The sequence below is a fragment of the Pleurodeles waltl genome, chromosome 3_1 (genome assembly GCF_031143425.1).
Source record: "Pleurodeles waltl isolate 20211129_DDA chromosome 3_1, aPleWal1.hap1.20221129, whole genome shotgun sequence".
NCBI lineage: Eukaryota > Metazoa > Chordata > Amphibia > Caudata > Salamandridae > Pleurodeles > Pleurodeles waltl.
Genome location: NC_090440.1, coordinates 504,450,344 through 504,470,273, shown reverse-complemented (window position 1 = coordinate 504,470,273; position 19,930 = coordinate 504,450,344).

The following is a 19,930-nucleotide window of genomic DNA, read 5'->3' as shown; positions in this document are numbered from 1 at the left end:
TAGAGTGAAGTGGCATATAGTGAAATAGCATGCACTGGAGTGCCATACTGTGAAACAGCGTAGAATGGAGTGTTGTAGTGTGGAGTGCCATATAGTGAAATAGTGTACAGTTAGTGGCATACAGTGGATTGTTGAGAAGTGGAACAATCAATCAATCACTTTTTGTAAAGCGCAGCTACTCACCCGTGAGGGTCTCAAGGTGCTGGGGGGAGGGGAGGAGCCTCATCCAAAGTGCTACATCTTGAGGTTCTTTCTGAAGATGGTGAGCGACAGGCTTTGTCTGAGGTTGTTCCAGTTCTTTGCTGCAATGTAGCTGAAGGATCATCCTCCAGCGTTGGTTTTGCAGATGTGAGGGATTGTGACCCATCTGGGCAGAGCGGAGGATCTGGAGGAGGTGTATTAGGAGCATTTACTGGAGTCACATACAGTGGAGTTGCATAGAGTGGACTGGTGTACAGTGTGATGGTGTACAATGGAATAGCATTGAATTGAGTGGTGTATAGTATAGTGCTGTACAGTGTAGTGGAGTATGGATGTACCTGAAATTTTGGAGTACTGTAGCTTATGGTGTGCAGAGTAATGCAAGGCAGCGACTTGCACTGCTTTGTGTTTTTGCACATGTACAAAGCAGAGCAACGTATGGTGGCTTTGCATAGTTTCGCAAATGTTATATAAGTATTACACTGTCCTTGCAACACTATGTATAATGGAAGAATAACACAACAGAATCCTACATTCCTCACTTGGTGATACATTGTTCCTTTTTACATTTAAAATTCAGTCATTATCCTTTTAGTTGACTTGGGGTTGTTGTGGCTCAGGGCCTTAAACATAGGTAAATAGTAGTTTTCATTGCTGTTCCCAACCTGTTAGCATTTTCTTAAAGTAGAAATAGGTATGGACATTTTTGTATGATTTCCTATATATTTATTTAAACAGTTTACTGTGGTACTACATAGTATGTACCATGTTTTTCACCAAATACTCTTTTTTTAATTTTAAGTAATTTTTCAAAGTAATGCTTAAATTTTAGGTATCACTCTCTCAATGCGTAGACTTTTTATTGACACAATTAAATAGGTAAAATGTCTAAAGACACTGTAGCACATTATGGGGGTCATCATGACCCCGGTGGTCGGTGGTAACATGGCGGTAAGTGCCGCCAACAGGCTGGCGGTACCTACCGCCAGATTATGACATTGGTGGGTTGGCCAAAGCCAACCCGCCAAAGTACCACTCCAACCGCCATGGCGGTGACAACTAACACTTGTGCCCTAGTCATGTGCTGCTAATTACTGCACATATTCCATCACTCATGACATATTCTATGACATCACTGATAATATCACTTCAACATTTGTAATGAAGTTATTGCTAAGATAACCATCATATTTTAGAAAATATGTATAAACATTGAAAAAACACTGTAATACACAATAGTTTAACAAATATAGGCCCTCATTACAACATTGGTGGTAAAACCCACCTACCGCCGCAGCGATGGCCACCAAAAGACCATCGCCGTGACTACCAGCCGTCCGCCCTATTATGACCACAGCCGGATTTCCGCCAGAAGGATGGCGGTAAGGTGGTGGTGCTGCCAGCAGCAGCGCCACACCAGTAGACCGCCGCAGACCGTATCATGACCCATAATACGGCCTGGCAGTGTTCTGCTGGCGGACTCTGCTGCTGGCAGCAGCGCCCCGTCCCGTCTCCTGCCAGAGGACCCCCTCACAACAGGTAAGTAGGGTGCTCCGCCAGAGCTGGGGGGTGTTGTGTGTGTGTGGGGGGGGGGGTGTGTGTATGTCTGTGCGTGTGTGAATGCGGGTGTGTGTTGTGTGTTGTATGTGTGTGCATGGATGGATGTGTGAGTGCTTGTATGTTGTGTTGTGTGAATGCGTGTGTGCTTGTCTGTATGTAATTGTGTTTGGATGTGTGTGTGAATGGATGACTGCATGCGTGGATGAATGTGTGAATGAGTGTGTGGATGCATGTGTGCGTGTGTGAATGAAGGTGAGTGGATAAAGGGGGGGTCAGGAGAGGGAGCGGGGTTAGGAGAAACCTGGGAAGGGGGAGGGGCGGGGAAGAACCCTATCAGTGAGGAATTCCCTGCCATTGATAGTGCCTACCGCCACGAAAACCATGGCAGTAGGCGGGCGGTGTGGTACATTGGCAGTTTGGCTTGAGTCAAACAGCCTATGTCTTAATATGGAGAAAAGTACCGCCTGTTGGCAGTACTTTCCTCCATATTAACGCCATCCGCCCGGGTCAAAATGACCCCCAAAGTAATACAAATTACTCAACAGTAAAAAAAAAAAAAAGAAATTCACTGAAAAAACAAAGGCTACAGTGACGTTATAGTTAGGAAACAGAATTAATAAAACATAGAAATTCACTTAAAATATCAAAGGTTACAGGGATGTTATAGTTAGGTTCAAATGTTACTTGTGCAAATACCATAGAAATTCAGCAGTTATAGTTATGCATGTCTCAAGTAACTATAAATTGTCCCCTAAGGCAACTGTAACTCATGCCTTAACCATGCACTGCTAATTGCCCCAGATATTACATCACTCATGACATCTTTGATAACATCATTGATAATATCAATGTAACATTTGCAGTAAAAGTATTGATGAGATAACTGTGCATGGCGAGGGCACAAGTAATAGTTACCTTAGGGCACAGGCTATAGTTACTTGAGATAACCATAACAATAACTTCTGATTTTCTATGGTTTTGTGTGGTTAAAAAGTCAACCTAACTATAAGGTCCCTGTAAGCTTTAGGTTTTTCAATTAATGTCTATGTTTTTTTAACGCAAAGTAATATATAATTACGTATGCTAAAACCACTGTGGTACATGTCCTTTGGGCGTACGCAGTTGGGGTTGTCCACAAGGCCTGGCCTGTGGCCATGCCCTGCAACTAACCCACCCAAACGCATGCACCCAACCCCGCGCGCAACACATCCTAAGGCTATGCACGCTGGGAGTATGGTGTGTGAGTTTTTTTCCCATAGGGCTGTGGATCCATCACAGATTCACAATGGGAATCACGATGTGCACCGCAGTGGATATGTGGATCAGCCCAAAAAAAAAGAATGGGCAATTTTTTGCCCATGAAGTGTCCTTTATAGACCCTACCATGTGTCCCATGGGGTCAGGATACCTCTTTCCTGACCCTTTATGTGTGTTTTTATTTATGTTTTCTCTCCAGGGACCCAGCCAAGAAACAAAATGGCGGGCACAACTTTAAATGGTGAAGGTACAGCATATTGGAGACCTAGAGAGAGGGATTCTAGACTCCCTGACCATAGGCTTTTCTATCTGGGTGCAGTTTTGGCTTACATCTGTGTGAATTTGTTATAGGTCAGTTACATAGATTAACTTCTTTGAAGATTTGTTCACGACCTGCTTTCTGGGCGTACCACTCGTGAATGTGAGGGGATCATTAAAATATTGGTTCTTTGGACTTAAGTATTTTTTGTACATATTTTGTAGACACATTAGACTCCTTGTGACCTGAGCAACACTTTTGTTAAAGTATTCTTTTGTCTTGTCTTGACTATTTATAGGTGACCCTGAAAAATTCAAATTCATTCTCTAGTATCTGCTAGTTAGGGATTACATTTAAATTGAATAATTAGACTATATGGTGGAGCAATGTAAGATTGAAGTGACATATATATTTTAGCCACTTTGAGGGGCAAGAAACTTGCAATAAGATTTGCAGTGCATGTAGGGCCTGTCGACTGCTCTTGGCTCTACATATTTTGAGAGGCACTTAGAAGAAATAACCCGTAAAGCATGAAAGAACCTTGATTAAAAGTTGTCATAGGAACTTTTCTCATTCAGATTTATTATTTACACATAGGAGGTGTTGTGGCAACTATGGGTCATTTTCTTTGTTTTTCATTTTTTTGGTTATTTTTGTCATCTCTTCTTCTCTACTGTCCTTGCGGTACGGTCATAAGTATGGGGCTTTGTTATGTTTAATTATATCTGAATCATTTTCGTTTTTGTTTGTAGGCTACTCCTATGATTGGGATTCCTCCTTTCCGTAGAGTTTTTAATTCTAATGTCAACCATGAGTGTGCCCTCAGGAAAGTTTGAGGCTTTTGGCCACATCGCACTGAAATGCACATCGGTACCTCCACAACATCTTTCCAGCTGAGACCATATTTTGTTCATTATGAACCCTACAAAATGACTCCCATGTATTGCTTTATTTCTGATTCTGACCATTGGTTTCTATGAATAGGTGCATTGGATATTGAAGAAGCGGGCACTTTCTGGACCAAGAGCTATGTTTCTGCCAAATTTAATATAATTCAGTCCACTGGTTCAGGCTGTAGTTGTGTCTAAAAGCTTTATAGAAATTAACATGGGAAGCACACTTTTTTAACCCCCCCTTTTTTTCGGCCCTATATATATATATATATATATATATATATATATATATATCCTCCGCCAAATGACACAAGGTCAAACACGGCACACACAGGAATCCTTGTGCTTGAAATGTATTCTTCCAACAGAGATGAGTAACCCAAACACCACCAACGCGTTTCAACCACCAAGGTCTTGAATATATGTATATACACTGAAAAAAACAAAGGTTACAGTAGTTATAGTTAGGCTCACATTTTAAACGTACAAAAACACTGAAATGTAACTATAGCTTGCACCCAGAAATGCAGAGTTTTTTCGTCAAAAATGTTACTGCAAATATTACATTGATATTATCAGTGACGTTATCAAAGATGTCATGAGTGCCATAATTTGAAGGGTAATTAGCAGTGCATGGCGAGGGCGTGAGTTATAGTTACCTTAGGGCACGAGTTATAGTTACTTGAGATAGCTAACTATAACAGGTGAATTTCTATGGTTTTGAACATTTAAAATGTGAGCCCAATTTTAATGTCCATGTAACCTTTGTCCTTTCAAGTTAATTTCCATGTTTTATTTAAAATGGAGTATTTTTTATAACTATACATTAATCTAAGTACCACCATACACAACCTTTGGACATGCATGGCAGTTGTTGGCCACAGGTCCTGACCTGTGGCCAGGCCCTGAGGCCAATGTACAGCCTTCACCCGTGCACAGCAGGGGTTACCCGCAAGCCTGGTCTGCAGCTAGCCCCAGCAGCCAACCGCCCACAACCACCCAATCCTACTCTGCACACAGCCCTTTGGTGATGCACAGCAGGAGTTGGCCAGAGCCCATCTCTCTGGGTGTGAGAATAGGTGTAAGATGGTGTGAGAGTGGCTGTGAGATTCTCTGTCTGGGTGTAGAGTACATGCATCAGTGTCTAAGTGGGTGCATCATTGTCGGCGCAGGACTGTGTGTGGGTGCATGAGGGTCTGAGTTGGTCTGTGACTGGGTGGATAAGGGTCCGAGTGGGAGTGAGAGTGGGAGAAAGAGATTGAAAGAGATTGAAAGAGAGAGAAAGAGAGAGCGAGGGAGAGAGATAGAGAGTGTTTATGCATTAATGAATTATATACTTGGGTTTTAATGGATGATATACTTAGAATGAGATGTCAATCTCATTAACCAAAATGTTTACTGCAAAGATTACTTTGATATTATCAGTGATGTTATCAAAGATGTCATGAGTGCCATAATTTGAAGGGTAATTAGCAGTGCATGGCTAGCTCATGAGTTATAGTTACCTTTGAGACAATTTTAACTACAACAGGTGAATTTCTGTGGTTTTGTACATTTAAAATGTGAGCCTAACTATTTTCTAACTATAACATCCCTGTAACCTTTGTTTTTTCCAATGAATTTCCATGTTTTTTTTTTAAACATATGCTAATTTTTATTACTTTACATTAATCCAACCACTGCCATGCACAACCTTTGGCCATGCATGCTGGCGGTTGATTACAGGGCCTGGCCTGTGGCCAGTCCCTGAGGCCAACCTCCTAAAAGCACCCAACATTGCATCATGTCCAACCTTCACCCGTGTGCTGCAGGTGTTGCCCACAAGGCCTGGTCTGTAGCTAGTCCCTGCTGCCAACCCCACCTAACCACCCAACTCTACTCTGCACACAGCCCATTGGCGGTGCGCATTAGGAGTTGGACGCAGCCTATCTCTCTGGGTGTGGGAATAGGTATAAGATGGTGTATCTGGGGGTGAGAGTGGCTGGGTGTGGGTGTGTGCGCATCAGTGTCTTAGTAGGTTCAACCGCGTCAGTGCAAGTCTGTGAGTGGGTGCATTAGGGTGTCAGTGGCTCTGTGAATGGGTGTGTGAGAGTCTGAGTAGGTCTGTGAGTGGGTGAATAAGGGTATGAATGGGTGTGTGAGTGTGAGAAAGAGAGTGAGAGGGAGAGGGAGAGAGAGAGTTTTTAGGCTTTAATGGATGATATACTTGGAACGAGATATTTGTGGACATATTGAAAAGAAAGATGTTTTTGTCAATTAAAAAGAGTGAGATCACCTTTCAGCATGAGCCTTAACCATTTGAAGTTTAAAAAAATTAAAGGAGGGAAATGACCACAGACAGGCCTGGAGTAGAACCCTCAGCTTCCAGTGTGAGGGTCTGAGAACTTGACCATTGGGCCATAGGTTTTTTTTTTCATACGTTTTCAATTTGTGCTCTTTACGGGATATCTGGAACTGTGGGGGAAGCCTAAAGGCCTCCCCAGCAGTCCCTGCTGATTGTTTTTAAAACATGCTTTTGCCGTTCACAGGCTATCTGTGAACGTGGGTAGCCTCACGGCCTCCCTGTATTCCCAGCAGACTCCTGCCTCCTGCATGACCCGGTATTGCTCCAGCAAGCATGCAGCTGCTTTTAATAGCAGCTCCCTGCTTGCTGGAGCAATGTTTTAAGCTGTCTTCCCTGCACACATAACTGTGTGCAGGGAAGACAGATGAAAACTCTGCTTTCTGACAGCCGGACCTCTTTGATAGGTTCCAGTGTCAGAAAGCAGAGTTATGTTTGCTTTTGTTTGGTGGGACCCATCAGCTCCCACCAAGCAAAAGCAAATAGTTATGTCCCGTGGGTGGGCACCCCAGGAAATAGCAGTAGAAAGCCCTGGTGGGTGGCAGTCCCCAGGGCCATCATTGGCTCCATGAGGAGGTCCCCGCGGACCCCATCCAACAATCTGTTTTGGCCAAGGGAGGTGGTGGTCCACTGGGCAGCGCAGCTCTCCCTGCATTGAATTTAACAATGGCCTGGGGAGGTGGTGGTCCCTGGGGCATGGGGGGGCCACACTCCCTGCACATACTTTATGTATCGCCCCAGGGAGGTGGTGAGCCCAGGTGCTCGGGGGAGGTGCTGTCAGGCCTCCCCGCACAGGAAGGTGTTGGTTCCCAGGCCATGAATGCCCCTAGGACCTGGCCCAGCAGGGGGGCATTGAAAAAAAAAAACAAGCTCTGGTGTCCGTGCTTGTTTTTTCAAATTCTTTGTCATGAATTTGAAGCAAAATGTTTTTTAAAAACAGCTTTTTGGCTCTAGCATGGTTCCCCTAAGACCCTACCACCGGAGCCAATGTCCCTATCCTGGCCACTTTTCTTTTTTTATTGTGTTCTTTTCTCTGACTCGGCTGAAGAAGCTGAGTCCCAAGATGGCTGCCAACATTTTCTGGTTTCATGTGTTGACAGCCAATCAGGGCTCTGCATTTCCCTGCATGAGCTCGATATTATTCGCGAAGTTGTTGCAGCCAGAGATATCTACATTTATTTTCCCTTTAATATCTCCAAACCTACTGAGCTGATTTACATCAAATAAGGGAAAGCGTAATCTTTATTCTAAAAGCTAGCTTTCTGCCAAATTTGGTGTAATTCCGTCCAGTGGTTTAGGGTTTGAAGACGTGTCTAAAGGTCCTATGGGAATTAACATGGGAAACACAACTTTTTTGATCTCCCTTTTTTCACTGCCCACGCTTGACGGATCACCCTGAAACTTTCTGTGTGCAACAAGAATCACCGCTACACTTTTTGGAAAATCTTGTGAAGATTCATCAAATGGTGCCAAATATATATAAGGCAGGTCAAAAATGTTTTTTTTTAATGAAAACATGGTCCTCACTATATCTACCTAGTGGCGACTGCCATTAGATACTACACACACATATGTATATATTTTTTATATATGTATAAACATATATATATATATATTTATATATATATATAAATAAATATACATATATATATATATTTATATATTTATAAACATATATATATATTTATATATAAAAATATACATATATATATATATATATATATATATATATATATATACTTACATTGACTACTTATATATATATATATAAAAATTGTTTTTATAAAAATAAATATATTACTCTGGTTAATAATAAATGTGCATATTCATTATTCTCAAATAATGTAATTATAGATAAATATGATCACTCATCATACAGCATAAACTGTAAATCACAACTCTACTATGCACAGTGTTCTATAAGATCATCTCAATTGAGATGTCATAAGGGTTGTCATGAAAGCTATGTTTTCACATGGTATATGTAAAGTTACATGCAAGGGTACAACCAGTGCTTGAGAAAGCATCAGTTATAGTATATGTAGTATCACTAGTGAGGTAAGAACACTGTGTATGAAGCTGCATGACTTACAGTAATTTCAAGGTGGTGTTTTAGGTTAAAATTTAAGTTATAAGTAAATTGTAAATTAAAGTTATATCTATAACTTTAGAATTTGCAAGGTGTGTTTAGTTTCATTATTGTTTGTCTGGAGAGAATAAATAAAGTTTACCTAACTATAACATATCTGTAACCTTTGTTTTTTTCATGGAATTTTAATGGTTTTTATGTTTTTAATAAAAATATTTAAAGTCGTATTATTGAGTGTTATTTATTAAGGTATCATTCATTGGAGTGTCATACAGTAAAATTGAGTGTTGTACAGTCAAGTGTTGGACAGTAGAGTTTTGTATAGTGAAATTGAATGCAGTGTGTTAGAATGTAGTGGGTTGGAGTGAGAAACACTGTAGTAGAGTGTTGTAGAGTGGAGTTGTATATAGTAGAGTGGTGTGTTGTATAGTAGAGTTGCACAGAAAGAATGATTGGACAGTGGCATAGAGCCAGGTAAAGTATCATATAGTGTTATTTAGTGGTATAGAGCGGAGTAGAGTTCAGTGGAGTTACATAACGGGGTATAGGCTTGTCGTCGAGTAGAGTGGCATGGAGTGGATTATAGTGTAGTTGTGTAGGTTATAGGTGAATAGAAATAGACCCTTATAAGTTGGAGTGGTGTCCCAAACAGTAGAGAGGAGGGCTATATCGTACTATATTGAAAAGAGCTGTTTAGTGGAATAGAGTGTGTACGTTGACGTGTCATACCGTGGAGTAGAGTGTCATACAGTATAGCTGCATCGAGTGCCATAAAGTGGAGTGCAGTACAGTGGAGTGTCATACACTGGAATTGCGTACAGTGTAGTGGAGTACAGTAGAGGGGCGAATAGTGGATTAGCACACAGTGGAGTAAAGTCAACTGAAGTAGGATACAGTGGGGTGGCACGGACTGGGGTAGCATACAGTTCAGTGTCATAAAGTGGAATACCATATAGTGGAGTGGTGTACAATGGAGTGACATCCAATGGAATAGCGTAGATTGGAGTGTCATAGAGTGGTTTGGCATTCATTAGAGTGGTGTACAGTGGAGTGCCATACAGTGAAGCAGCATAGAATGGTGTGGCATACAGTGGAATAGTGTATAGTCAAGTAGTGTATAGTGGAATGGGCACAGCAGAGTGGTGTAGACTGCATTGCATCTAGTGTAATTTATACAGTGGAGCTGTGTACAGGGGAGTTGCAAATACTGCATGGTGTACAGTGGAGTGGGGTAGAGTGGAATAGCATGTAGTGGAGAGTCGCAGAATGGAGTGTCATCCAAGGGAATAGCATAGAATGAAATGGCATAGAGTGAAGTGGCATATAGTGAAATAGCATGCACTGGAGTGCCATACTGTGAAACAGCGTAGAATGGAGTGTTGTAGTGTGGAGTGCCATATAGTGAAATAGTGTACAGTTAGTGGCATACAGTGGATTGTTGAGAAGTGGAACAATCAATCAATCACTTTTTGTAAAGCGCAGCTACTCACCCGTGAGGGTCTCAAGGTGCTGGGGGGAGGGGAGGAGCCTCATCCAAAGTGCTACATCTTGAGGTTCTTTCTGAAGATGGTGAGCGACAGGCTTTGTCTGAGGTTGTTCCAGTTCTTTGCTGCAATGTAGCTGAAGGATCATCCTCCAGCGTTGGTTTTGCAGATGTGAGGGATTGTGACCCATCTGGGCAGAGCGGAGGATCTGGAGGAGGTGTATTAGGAGCATTTACTGGAGTCACATACAGTGGAGTTGCATAGAGTGGACTGGTGTACAGTGTGATGGTGTACAATGGAATAGCATTGAATTGAGTGGTGTATAGTATAGTGCTGTACAGTGTAGTGGAGTATGGATGTACCTGAAATTTTGGAGTACTGTAGCTTATGGTGTGCAGAGTAATGCAAGGCAGCGACTTGCACTGCTTTGTGTTTTTGCACATGTACAAAGCAGAGCAACGTATGGTGGCTTTGCATAGTTTCGCAAATGTTATATAAGTATTACACTGTCCTTGCAACACTATGTATAATGGAAGAATAACACAACAGAATCCTACATTCCTCACTTGGTGATACATTGTTCCTTTTTACATTTAAAATTCAGTCATTATCCTTTTAGTTGACTTGGGGTTGTTGTGGCTCAGGGCCTTAAACATAGGTAAATAGTAGTTTTCATTGCTGTTCCCAACCTGTTAGCATTTTCTTAAAGTAGAAATAGGTATGGACATTTTTGTATGATTTCCTATATATTTATTTAAACAGTTTACTGTGGTACTACATAGTATGTACCATGTTTTTCACCAAATACTCTTTTTTTAATTTTAAGTAATTTTTCAAAGTAATGCTTAAATTTTAGGTATCACTCTCTCAATGCGTAGACTTTTTATTGACACAATTAAATAGGTAAAATGTCTAAAGACACTGTAGCACATTATGGGGGTCATCATGACCCCGGTGGTCGGTGGTAACATGGCGGTAAGTGCCGCCAACAGGCTGGCGGTACCTACCGCCAGATTATGACATTGGTGGGTTGGCCAAAGCCAACCCGCCAAAGTACCACTCCAACCGCCATGGCGGTGACAACTAACACTTGTGCCCTAGTCATGTGCTGCTAATTACTGCACATATTCCATCACTCATGACATATTCTATGACATCACTGATAATATCACTTCAACATTTGTAATGAAGTTATTGCTAAGATAACCATCATATTTTAGAAAATATGTATAAACATTGAAAAAACACTGTAATACACAATAGTTTAACAAATATAGGCCCTCATTACAACATTGGTGGTAAAACCCACCTACCGCCGCAGCGATGGCCACCAAAAGACCATCGCCGTGACTACCAGCCGTCCGCCCTATTATGACCACAGCCGGATTTCCGCCAGAAGGATGGCGGTAAGGTGGTGGTGCTGCCAGCAGCAGCGCCACACCAGTAGACCGCCGCAGACCGTATCATGACCCATAATACGGCCTGGCAGTGTTCTGCTGGCGGACTCTGCTGCTGGCAGCAGCGCCCCGTCCCGTCTCCTGCCAGAGGACCCCCTCACAACAGGTAAGTAGGGTGCTCCGCCAGAGCTGGGGGGTGTTGTGTGTGTGTGGGGGGGGGGGTGTGTGTATGTCTGTGCGTGTGTGAATGCGGGTGTGTGTTGTGTGTTGTATGTGTGTGCATGGATGGATGTGTGAGTGCTTGTATGTTGTGTTGTGTGAATGCGTGTGTGCTTGTCTGTATGTAATTGTGTTTGGATGTGTGTGTGAATGGATGACTGCATGCGTGGATGAATGTGTGAATGAGTGTGTGGATGCATGTGTGCATGTGTGAATGAAGGTGAGTGGATAAAGGGGGGGTCAGGAGAGGGAGCGGGGTTAGGAGAAACCTGGGAAGGGGGAGGGGCGGGGAAGAACCCTATCAGTGAGGAATTCCCTGCCATTGATAGTGCCTACCGCCACGAAAACCATGGCAGTAGGCGGGCGGTGTGGTACATTGGCAGTTTGGCTTGAGTCAAACAGCCTATGTCTTAATATGGAGAAAAGTACCGCCTGTTGGCAGTACTTTCCTCCATATTAACGCCATCCGCCCGGGTCAAAATGACCCCCAAAGTAATACAAATTACTCAACAGTAAAAAAAAAAAAAAGAAATTCACTGAAAAAACAAAGGCTACAGTGACGTTATAGTTAGGAAACAGAATTAATAAAACATAGAAATTCACTTAAAATATCAAAGGTTACAGGGATGTTATAGTTAGGTTCAAATGTTACTTGTGCAAATACCATAGAAATTCAGCAGTTATAGTTATGCCTGTCTCAAGTAACTATAAATTGTCCCCTAAGGCAACTGTAACTCATGCCTTAACCATGCACTGCTAATTGCCCCAGATATTACATCACTCATGACATCTTTGATAACATCATTGATAATATCAATGTAACATTTGCAGTAAAAGTATTGATGAGATAACTGTGCATGGCGAGGGCACAAGTAATAGTTACCTTAGGGCACAGGCTATAGTTACTTGAGATAACCATAACAATAACTTCTGATTTTCTATGGTTTTGTGTGGTTAAAAAGTCAACCTAACTATAAGGTCCCTGTAAGCTTTAGGTTTTTCAATTAATGTCTATGTTTTTTTAACGCAAAGTAATATATAATTACGTATGCTAAAACCACTGTGGTACATGTCCTTTGGGCGTACGCAGTTGGGGTTGTCCACAAGGCCTGGCCTGTGGCCATGCCCTGCAACTAACCCACCCAAACGCATGCACCCAACCCCGCGCGCAACACATCCTAAGGCTATGCACGCTGGGAGTATGGTGTGTGAGTTTTTTTCCCATAGGGCTGTGGATCCATCACAGATTCACAATGGGAATCACGATGTGCACCGCAGTGGATATGTGGATCAGCCCAAAAAAAAAGAATGGGCAATTTTTTGCCCATGAAGTGTCCTTTATAGACCCTACCATGTGTCCCATGGGGTCAGGATACCTCTTTCCTGACCCTTTATGTGTGTTTTTATTTATGTTTTCTCTCCAGGGACCCAGCCAAGAAACAAAATGGCGGGCACAACTTTCTTTTGAGGTTGCGGCTAGCCTATCACAGTGTTGCTGTTCACTCTGATGCCTCCTGATGGCACCTGCACCCTTAGATAGCTATATTTTATCTATATTTTACACCAAAACATAAAAAGCACTTTTTCTGGACCAAGATCTAGCTTTCTGCCAAATTTGGTGTAAATCCAATCAGTGGTTCGGTCTGTAGTTGTGCTAAAAAAATTAAAAGTCCATGTGACTCTGCATGCGGAAAAAGCATTTTGAGACCCCTCTTTTTCTCATCCCTTGCTTGATGAATCACCCAGAAACTTCCCACACAACAGTTAACGTGAGTGGCAAACTAGTTTTGAAATTGTTTTGTGAAGATTCGTCAAACGGCACTAAAGTTATTAGCAAAACAAAAAATGTTCCATCTTTTGGAAAATTATAATATATATATATATATATATATATATATATATATATATATATATATATATATATATATATATATATATATATATATATATATAGCACAATTAATACTTGACCAATTATATCTATATAAGCTGTGCTCATTAATGGCAGGTAAATCATTTATCAATACACATAGAGTGGCTGTTCAGCTTCACTATGAAGTACTTTAGACAAAAATCAAAATTCTGTTTTTATTATGTTGGTGTTTTGGCTTAACACTTGCAGTCACTGCCATGGTTACCTAGCCATGGTGTGATGCCTGGGTGGGAAAAACTTGGCCCAGCCTATGTGACTAATCAGTATCTTCAATAATCACATCTACATTAAATTCCAATGGCCCTGGGGAACCTGCAATGTTTTGCTACTATACTGTGGCACTATAGACAGGCACAGGCCTCATGTTTCTTGGGCTACCAGCCAGCCTGCCTCCAACTCAGCCACACAACCACCTCCACCACCACCAACTGCTGCCAGGGTCCGCTACTTCCACCCATACCACCACCCTGACCATCTTTGTTGGACTCATCATCCTCATCATCACGTCTCCTCCAACCCTGTCCTACGCAAACTGTAACATTTGAGGCTTGAGAAAGCACTGCTCTGGCCAGCAGAACTTTGCCCAGGAGATGGCCAACATCTCCACTGAACTGGGTGCCCTTAAAGGCCATTTCTATAGAGTTTTTTGTTTTGGTGGGAGGGTTTGTTGGTGGAGCTAGTAGGAAGGGAGGGAAGTTGGGTAAAGGGTGGAAGGTACTTTTTTTCTGCTTGGGGAGGACGTGGTCCTGTTGTGGATGGAGAGGGTGGTTTTGAGAAATGTAAAAAATAAATAGAAATAAAAATGGGATTTACTTTTTTTCTTTGTGATTATCTGGCTTTCCATTGCTAGTTGGAATTGCATAGCATTGACGTTTTTGACAAAAGAGTGTCACAAGTAGCTGCCCTCTGAAATTGACCCTCATTATAGATCAACTTTTCCCCATACACTTTCACTACATAAAGTATCTTGTCATGTATGTATTCTTCAGTAGGTTCCTCTTTCTGCAGTCCATTAATTAATTATATCCAACCACCAAAGTGGCACTGTCTTGGAACAGAAACTTTAACTTGATGAGGTTTTATAGCAACCCAGCCACCTATCAATCATACTTTATAGTAAACTAGTTAGTATACTTACTGCCTTTGTCCTACCCTCTGTAACTAATATTGACCACTAATGGGGTCTGCCAACAACATACACAAAAATGCAATATTATCTCTCCTTTCAAAGGACAACTTCACTTCTAAGTTATTAACTAGTTCCTCAAGTTCTTACCTGAATAGATGAAGTGATGGCACCTCTCACAATCTTCCCAAACCATACTGCAGGGTTTCCCAAAGGGCTTTCTTAGTGGTGGTAATAGTGTTCTTGTGATAACAGGGATGACATCAGAGAGCAAGGTCACCTGTTCCAAATGAAGTGAATTCCAAATGGAGAATTATTCAGAAAGATTATCCATCATAGTCAACTAGCCTGAAAGAAAAGAAAACACAGAGTTAGTGGGATATCAAAGATCGTGACCAAGCCAGCATGACAAAAATATATTACAAAAGTCAGCAGTAGTAAACTTTTAAGTAATCTGGGTTCTAGTCTATAAGAAAAGAATAAAACTAAGGGCCAGATGTATGAAAGCATTTTGCATTCGCAAACGGTGTGAATGCCCGTTTGCGAATGCAAAATGCCAGTTCAGAATGTATGAAATACATTCTGAACGCAATTTTAAGGAATCGCTAAAATAGCGATTCCTTAAAATTGCGACCCTGTTTAGAGAGTCGCAAATTGCGACTCTCTAAATTAGAAATCGCAAATAAGGATTCCTTATTTGCGATTTCTTAGCACATGTATGAAGCAATTCCTAAATGCGATTTGGCATTTAGGAATCGCTAATTACCACCAAGTTGAACTTGGTGGTAACCATGTGCAAAATAAAAAAATGCATTTTTAAATTGTACATGTAAAGCAAACATGCCCTTTTGGCATGTGTGCACCTTACATGTCCCCCCAAAACTTTTGGGGTGCAGCAGAGGGGGCCTTAGCCCCCCAGCACCCTGGGGTTTTGCATTTCCAAAATTGCGATTTCTGGTTCAGAAATCGCAATTTTGGAAATGCAAAAAATTCGCAGATATGGGCCAACAGGCCCATAGCTGCGAATGGGGCCGGTATCGCAATTTGCGATTCGGTAATAGCATTTGCTATTTTTAAGAAATCGCTATTTCCGAATCGCAATGTGATACATGGCACTTTGCGAGTCGGAAATAGTGATTTCTTAAAAATCGCTATTTCCGAATCGCAAAGGGCCGTGATGATACATCTGGTCCTAAATGTACAAAATCCTCGAACCAGGAGTCAGGACTTAAGAGGAGGTTTGTTGCTCCATGTTGCATAGATGTTGTAAGCAACAAAGGGATAGCCCGATTCACAAAGGTAAAGTTACACTTTTGGTGTTAGTTTACTGACTCTTGCAGTGTGAGTTTACACCTTATTTATTATTATTACCTTTTCCATCAGTACTTTCTGAGTAGTAACTTTGTGAGTAGTATGTAATCTCTATCACTTTAAAGGAAGTAACTATTACTAGTTAGTTACTACTCACAGGTCAGCACTGGTGTTAACGGTCTGGAGTTCTGGTAATTCATTTGTGAACTTACACCAAAAGTGCAACTTTATCTTTGTAAATCAGGCCAGATACAGTAATACTACGTATTGTGACACTGTTCTGACTCTGCACTATGATGATATTATCCTTTTCATGCCTGGGTGGGTAAGTGGGGATAGCATGGGCTATTGTTCAGTCAAGAAGATCCCACACTAAGTTGGAATCACTTATCACCACATCCTCCTCTCCAAGTGTGTGATCCATTTATGGTAGAAATTCATAAGTCTAATATATCATGTAGCCTTCGGAAAGAGGATTAGGGTTTTGTTGAATGGATGGGAAGTGGGAGTTGGGGAAAGGTATGACAAAGATAAACACTACACAACAGCAATATTCATCAGGTTGATGAATAGCGCATCACCATCATCAAATCTGTTGTGGAAGAGAAAGAAGGAATGACACAGTTCAGTTAATAAATGCATTGCAAACAGTCCTTGTGCCCCAACGACACACATTATCATCTAATTGTTCTGTCACCTAGGTTTGAAAAATACAAATTAGGGAGGTGTGAACCAACACAGTTCTAAAAATGATGACTGTTAAAAGAAAAATTATTCTGTATATAAATACCAAAGTGGGTGGTACATCTGCATTCTTCTTCTGTGAATGTCTGGTTTGGGTGCATGGCTGAACCGGTCTGGTAAGGTAAGCAGGAGTGTTGTGGATCTTTCTTGCAGAAGAAAAGAAGACCTGTGAATTGCAAAACAGTAAATGTTGATATTTTAGAGTCAAGGAGAAGGTAAGCTTCATGAGGACCAAGAGGCGGAGCAAAAGCATAGGCTGCTGCAATCATGATTCATGTGTGTTTAACTGAGAAGTGAGAACAGTTTTACAACCAATTCTAGACAAGTAGCTTCATGTACCTGGTTGATCAATCTCACAACTGTCATAACATTTATCTGAGTGTGTCCATCATGTCACATATCTCCAGTTATACCCCCAACCACAACCAATTATTTAGAGAAGATTGACGTTTGAACCAGCACATTACTCAGCATGTCCCACAGCAGTGCACCTCTCTCCATTCCATAGTGCTGAGTAGGCCTCTTTCAGTCATGTTGGTTTCCCTTTGAAGTAAATAGTCATTGTTCATAATTTCCTTTTGCTGGCTGTTGAGGTAGTCTCTCCCTGAATCCTGACTCACAGTCCAAAATCTGTCCGGTACAAATGAGATGGAGTGAGCTAGCCCTGTAGTTCACTATTGTTGATGAACAAGAAGAGTAAATTAATTTGAGCATTTTGTGTAGATTTGTTAACTAAACTGACTGGTCTGGTTTCTGGAGAACACAAAAAAGTACAGCAAGGAGTCAACCATGCAAGTAAATATATCTAATTGTGAAAGGGGCAATTAGGTTCAGGCAGAATCACCCATCAGGACCAAAACATTGAAAATCAACATCAAGTTTACAATTTAGTTAAACAACACCCTCACTGTCTGCCACCTCATGGATCATCATCACTCAGTTTAGTACCAAATTCAAAGTAATGATAAATCCAACAATCTCCCACTGTTGAATTGTATATATCTTGGGCAGCAAAAAGTTTTTAGAACTCTTGCAAAATGTTACCAACTTCAGCTCTGCAGTGCCCTTCTCTGATTGGTCAGCCTCTGCCAGCCTGAGCAAGCTGTCTTGATGAGGTGTGAAGCAGCCTGGGCTGTAACAAATTAAGCATGTGGTGGGAGATGATAGAACAGATTGGGGAAGAGCAGCTAAACTGGACTTCAAAGGAGGGAATGACATTTGGGACAGCAACTGGACTGTCACTTGGGTCAGTGACAGAAGGACTCAGAGACTCAGGTAAGGAGATAAGGTATTTATTTACAAGTAGTTATTATTAATATTGTTATTATTATTGTTATAGCGGCAACAGTTTCTTGGGGTTTTCTCCGGCCAATTTCTCTTTTCCTTTTTTTTTCTTTCTCCCGCTTGACTGGCGAAGGTCCTGGTAGGTGTCTCCCGTGGGCCGGACAAGAAGAAAGGGAAGGTAAGTCAGGATGGTTCTATTTTATGGGAATAAGTTTTAAAATTAGAGTGGGACGAATAGAGGGGGAGAGAGAGAGAGAGAGAGAGAGTGCTTATGTGGGAAATAAAGAGTGGCAGAATGTGATATGGTCACCCTCCGTGCACCCAGGTGTTTTATTATGGTGTCAGTTTCGTGTATATTTGCCCGCCATACTACAGAACTGAAGGGTTTTCTCGTGCCTTGCTTTTTCTGCCGTGCTCCCCTTTCGTCTCCCCTCAATTCCTTTCCTCCCTGTCCTCCTCTCAGTCCACTATTCCCCCTCCTCCTCCCCGTCCCGACTCAGATGGAAAAATTGTCTGTCCCTCAGAAGGGACCGTACCTTAGACAGCCACGCCCCTCCTGGGACGTTGCGGCGTTTTGGCGTTTCCACACTCGCTTCTGGGCTTCTCCGTTCTTCTTTGTCCCTGGCGGACCCTCTGGGCTTCCTTTCGGCGGCTCTGAGGTGTCTTCCTCTTCGTCTCGTCTCTGTCGGCAATCTTCTTTCTCTCTGTCGACCTCCTCCTCGCGTAGTCCGTCCTCCCTTTTCTTTCTCTTCACAACCCGGAAATCCGGGTGTACGTTGCTGACGCCGGCTCCCCGGTCGTCAAGGCAACTAGAGACGCTGCTCGCGCGGCCGCGCGAGCAGTTCTTTTCCGACGTGTAGGCAGCATCCTCCTCTACCCGGTTACACACCCCATCCCAAGATCGGGACTGATATAGTCCTGTTGAATCAGGAAATCTCGACAAAAAGTCAGCCGGACATTGACGAGAGCCGGGAATGTGCCGGACCTGAAAGGAAGAAGGTTGGAGTTCCATAAACCAACGGAGCACCCTGGAGTTTGAATCCTTATGGGAGGCCAACCAGGTCAAAGGGGCATGATCGGTGAAGAGAACAAAAGGGCGACCCAAAAGGTAATATTTCAGACTATCGATAGCCCACTTAATTGCTAAACATTCCCTCTCGATAATGGGGTAATGACACTCGCAGGGCAGCAACTTCCGACTGATAAAGACGACTGGGAGATCAAGACCCGACTCGCTGGGCTGGGCAAGAACCGACCCAAGGCGGACATCGGATGCGTCTGTATAAAGATGGAAGGGACGTGAAAAATCGGGGCATCTCAACACCGGTTCCGAGGTGAGGGCGTGCTTTAGAAGGTGGAAACTATGTGATTGGACTGAGGAGAAGGGGGGCAACTTTGTCGGACTTTGTTTTTTTAAAAGATCAGTGAGGGGGGCAGCCAACGTAGAATATTGGGGAATGAAGCGGCGATAATACCCCACAAGACCCAGAAATGAACGTAAATTATTTTTTTGTAGTGGGAGTCGGGACTTGTAGTATGGCTTCTACCTTGTTTTTTTGGGGGCGTAGTTGACCCTCTCCAATAAAATAACCCAAATATGAAATACTATTATTACCGATGTTACATTTCTTAGGATTGGCAGTAAGCCCCGCCTGATTTAGGGCTTTGAAGATGGTGTGTAAGTGATCTAAATGTTCCTCCCAGTTGTTACTGAATATAACAATATCATCTAGGTAGGCTGCAGAGAATGTATGGTAGGGTTTTAGCAAGTAATCCATTAACCGTTGGAAGGTTGCAGGGGCACCATGGAGGCCAAAGGGGAGAACTGTAAA